The 5033-nt window shown below is 59.9% G+C and overlaps 1 long non-coding RNA gene across 1 annotated transcript; it reads left to right on the top strand.

Moving 5' to 3' along the window:
• The first annotated feature begins 467 nt into the window (after positions 1–467).
• LOC106900246 lies at positions 468–1361 on the top strand. The gene is made up of 3 exons (XR_001414125.1): positions 468–557; positions 1019–1175; positions 1290–1361. It is a non-coding gene; the product is annotated as an uncharacterized LOC106900246 (long non-coding RNA).
• Positions 1362–5033: the final 3672 nt, after the last annotated feature.

The following is a 5033-nucleotide window of genomic DNA, read 5'->3' as shown; positions in this document are numbered from 1 at the left end:
GTGCAGCCGCTGCCGTACAGGAGAGCTCCAAGGGCTCTTGGGCTGTCCACTATTTATGCAGTAAGATAATTGACCTATAGTCATATGTTCATGGCAACAAAATTTCTAGGTCCCCACTCCAGACAGTATTTTGACTCTGCTGCCAGCCATCCCCCAGAGACCGGGTGCAAGTTGTCACAGCTGCTGTTGTGATGGCCATGGTGGCCAAGGCCGGGCAGGAGCCCATGGGGGGGGCAAACCATGGAGAGCACACCCCCACAGCTGCCTTCCCCAACTGCTTCTATTCCCCAGCCGATGGGACCTGCTAGGAATTCATCTACGGGAGCTGCCACAGGAACAAGAACAATTTCCAGACCCCGGAGGAATGTCTGAGCCGCTGTCACCCCAAGGACACAGCAGGCTCTGTGCCCTCCCAACACCCCCAGGACCCCCGGATGCCCCGCTCCATCCTACGCAATAGGGCAGAGGAGCAGTTGTCCCCCAGCAACCCCCCACAGAGGAGGAAACAGAAGAGGGTGCGCTTCCTGGAAGACAATCCCACCTTCTTGTCCATCGAGGTAAAGATGGAGCAGCACAGAGCGATGCAGTGGCCGGTCAAGGCCCAGTGGGGGGGAGAAGTGGGGGGTGTCAGGGGTTCTGCAGTGGGACCCCCACCCCCCCAGGAACCCTCCCAGCCCGAGGCCCCACAGAGCAGCAGGAGCAGATGGGGGTGCTGGGGACCCAGCGTGGCCCCAGCGCCTTGGGGTGGAGATGGAGAAGGCTTTGGACTGGAACAAAAGGCCTCCAAAATAGGGTCAGAGAGGAGCATCCCCGCTGCTGTGGGCAGGAGCTCTGTGGCAGAGCCCAGACTCCGCGGGCTGGTGTCCGTGGGCAGGGAGCGTGGCCGGGCGGCTCTGGGGCTGTGCCCGGCAGGACGGTGCCTGTGACAGGGCTGTGCCCTGCCGTAGGGTGCTGTGGGGGCTGCAGCAGGGGGCCAGGAGCTGCTCCCTTCTCACCCAGCTCCTGGGGGTCCTTGCAGTGGTGGAATAAGAAACAGAGGAAGAGGAGGTGGGAGAAAAGACGGCAGGAGATGAAGAAGGCAATGCACTTGAGGAGGGTAATGATACGCCGGCAGAAGGAGCAGATGTTGAAGAGTGGGGAGAAGGCAGAGGGACAATGGCAGAGGAAGCAGAGCGGTGAGTGACCCCGGCACCGAGCGCCCCACAAACGGCCGACACCCCACGGAGGAGCCCTGAGCCGGGGCTGTGCCTGGAGGTGCCGGCCGCTCACTCCTTCTCCTCCCTCCACAGCCTCTCAGTTGGCAGAGGAAGGAGCAGCACCAGGCGCAGAGCAGGAGAAGCGGTGAGTGTGGGGGAGACCCCCAGATCCTGCCCCAGACCCTCACCCCTCACCCTACCCCTGCCCCCCGGCCGAGGAGGGGGGGCTGCCCAGCGTCCGGCCGCAGGGGCCGGGGTGCAGCAGGGTCTCTTCTCTCCTCTCCTCTGCAGGGCGAGTGCGAAGGAGTCAAAGGGGGAGCACCTGCCCCCCCAAGACCCTCCAGTGCCCCGTTCCATCCTGCGCAATAGCGTGGGGGGTCCGAACACCCAGTTGCCCCCCGGCAGCCCCCCGGTCCAGCGCAAACCCAAGAAGGTTTCCTTCCTCGAATGTGACAGCACCCAGCTGGGCAAGGAGGTAAAGCTGGAGCAGCGCTGAGGGATGCAGTGGGGGGTCCAGACCCATCTGTGGGGGGATGTAGGGGGTGTCAGGGGTTCTGCAGTGGGACCCCCACCTCCCCAGGAACCCTCCCAGCCCCTGGCCCCACAGAGGAGCAGGAGGAGCTGGGGGTGCTGGGGACCCAGCGTGGCCCCAGCACCTTGGGGTGGAGATGGAGAAGGCTGTGGATTGGGAGAAAAGACTTCCGAAATGAGGTCAGAGAGAGGAGCATCCCCGCTGCTGAGGGCAGGAGCTCTGTGGCAGAGCCCAGACCACGATGGCAGGTGCCCATGGGCAGGGAGCGTGGCCGGGCGGCTCTGGGGATGTGGGGGGCTGTGGGGGCTGCAGCGTGGGGCTGGGAGCTGCTCCCGTCTCACCCAGATCCGCTGGGTCCTTGCAGAGGCGGTGTACCAAGGGCAGCAATAAGAAAGCAAAAACCAGATCGAAGAAGCGGGAGAATTGGTGAGTGTGGGGCAGACCCCCAGCTCCTGCCCCAGACCCTCACCCTGCCCCTCAGACAAGGAGGGTGGGCTGCCCGGCATCCCGTGGCAGGGGCTGGGGTGCAGCGGGGTCTCTTCTCTCTCCTCCGCAGGCCCAGAGAGGAGATGTTGAAGAGGGCGGGCATTTATCCAAAGGGACTGTGGGGCTCCAGGCCATCCCTCACCAACCTCTGCTATTTTGGGAGGGATGGCTTCCTGTACCCCCTGTGGCACGCCTTGGAGTTCGAGGACTCCCTGCCAGCAAACTTGCACCAGCAAAGCCCAGGGGTTCCCGTCTCCTCCTCTTCCGAGACCTCCCTGGAAAACCCAAGCCCCCTGGGCTGCCCAGCATCTTAAATGGTAAAGAAATAAAGGTTTTTCTCTGTTCGTGCTGTGGTGGTTCATCCTCCCGGCCCGCGACTGCGGGATGCTGGTTCCTCAGCTGCCCTCTCCATCCCTCTCTGCTTCCTTCAGGGGGCTTCAGGTGCCTGCGACCCCTGGGTTTGGGAGGGAGGGGGGCTGGTTTTGGGTGGGAGGGAGCTTCCATCGCTGAGGGAAAGCCTGCTCTGGCCACTCAGGAGGCTGTGGGGCCGCCCTATAGATGGTTTTGGGGTAGTTTAGGGGCTCTCCCTGAGGGAAAGGCTTCGCAGGAGGCTGTGAGGCCACCACAGTGATGGGTTTGGGGGATTTTGGGGGCTCCCCATGAAGGAAAGGCTGCTCTGGCCTCTCAGGAGGCTCTGGGGCCGCCCTGGACATGTGTTTGGGGGATTTTGGGGGCTCCCCATGAAGGAAAGGCTGCTCCAGGACTTTCAGGAGGCTGTCGGACGAGTCACAACCTGGGTTTTGGGGTGAGGGAGCCGCCATCCCTGAGGGGAAGGCTGTGGGCAGGAGGGAAGGAAGGGGCGATGCCATGTTGTGGTGGGGAGGGAGAGGGAAAAGGCAAAGGGAAAGGAACAGGGAAAGGAAAAGCAAAAAGGGTGAGGGATGTGTGGGCCGAGGGAAGGAGAGCATGGAGAGGAGGGGAGAGACGAGGTGTGTGGAGGGGGGAAAATGGCGGGGAGGTGGGAGTGAGGGCATGAGGGGAATTGGGCGCCGGTGTGAGGGGAGTGTGAGGAAAATGGGCGCCGGTGTGACGGGAATGAGAGTTTTGTGAGGTGTTGTGTGAGGAAAAGGGGTGTTTTATGAGGAAAAGGGGTGTTGTGTGAGGCAAAGGGGTGTTGTGTGAGGCAAAAAGGGCCTTCTGTGAGGGAAATGGGTGTTTTGTGGAGGAAATGGGCATTATCAGGGCTGGGAATTGGTGTGGTGTGAGGGGAATGGATATCTGTGAGGGGAATATGTGGAAAATGGGTGTCATTGTGAGAGGAATGGGTATCTTGTGAGGTGTTGTGTGAAGAAAATGGGCGCTATCTGAGGGGAATGGGTATTTTGTGAGCTGTATGTGAGGAAAATGGGCATTATCTGAGGGGAATGGGTATTTTGTGAGGTGTTGTTTGAGAAAAAGGGGTGTTATATGAAGAAAAGGGGTGTTGTGTGAGGAAAAGGGGCGTTGTGTGAGGAAAAGGGGCGTTGTGTGAGGAAAAGGGGCGTTGTGTGAGGCAAAAAGGGCCTTCTGTGAGGGAACTGTGAGGACTTTCAGGAGGCTGTCGGATGAGTCACAACCTGGGTTTTGGGGTGAGGGAGCCGCCATCCCTGAGGGGAAGGCTGTGGGCAGGAGGGAAGGAAGGGGCGATGCCATGTTGTGGTGGGGAGGGAGAGGGAAAAGGCAAAGGGAAAGGAACAGGGAAAGGAAAAGCAAAAAGGGTGAGGGATGTGTGGGCCGAGGGAAGGAGAGCATGGAGAGGAGGGGAGAGACGAGGTGTGTGGAGGGGGGAAAATGGCGGGGAGGTGGGAGTGAGGGCATGAGGGGAATTCAGGCTCCCCTACAGCCTCTATAGACCCCACGGCTCCACGATGGATCCTTAGACACCCCTATGGAGCCCACAGCTCCCCATAGACCCCTATAGAGCCCACAGCTCCCCATAAGCCCCTATGCAACCCACAGTTCCCCTATAGACTCCTAGAGGCCCCTATAGCCTCTACAGAGCCCACAGCTCCCCTATAGACCCTTAGAGACTCCGATAGAGCCCAGAGCTCCTCGTAGACCCCTATAGAGCCTACAGCTCACCTATAGCCCCTTGTAGACCCTGTAGAGCCCACAGCTCCCCTATGGATCCTTAGAGACCCTATAGCTCTCTTACAGCTCCTATAGAGTCCGCAGCTCCTCTATAGACCCCTATAGCCTCTATAGAGCCTGCAGTTCCCCACGGACCTCTATAGAGCTCAATGCTCCCCTATAGACCCTTAGAGACCCCCATAGAGCCCAGAGCTCCTCGTAGACCCCTATAGAGCCTACAGCTCACCTATAGCCCCTTGTAGACCCTGTAGAGCCCACAGCTCCCCTATGGATCCTTAGAGACCCTATAGCTCTCTTACAGCTCCTATAGAGTCCGCAGCTCCTCTATAGACCCCTATAGCCTCTATAGAGCCTGCAGTTCCCCACGGACCTCTATAGAGCCCAATGCTCCCCTATACACCTTTATAGACCCTATAGTGCCCACAGCTCCCCTGTAGACCCTTACAGTTCCTATAGAGCCCACAGTTCCCCTACAGCCCCTATCTCTATAGAGCTCCTATAGCCCCCATAGCTCCCCTACAGCTGCCCTATAGACCCCTACAGAACCCACGACTCCCTTAGAGCCCCCATAGCTCCCCTACAGCGTCTACAGCTGCCCTATAGACCCCTATAGAACCCACGACTCCCTTAGCGCCCCCATAGCTCCCCTACAGCGCCTACAGCTGCCCTATAGACCCCACGACTCCCTT

Source organism: Calidris pugnax, unplaced genomic scaffold (genome assembly GCF_001431845.1).
Source record: "Calidris pugnax isolate Ruff unplaced genomic scaffold, ASM143184v1 scaffold1185, whole genome shotgun sequence".
NCBI lineage: Eukaryota > Metazoa > Chordata > Aves > Charadriiformes > Scolopacidae > Calidris > Calidris pugnax.
Note: the sequence above shows the minus strand (reverse complement) of the source record. Positions and strands in the feature narration are given on the sequence as shown.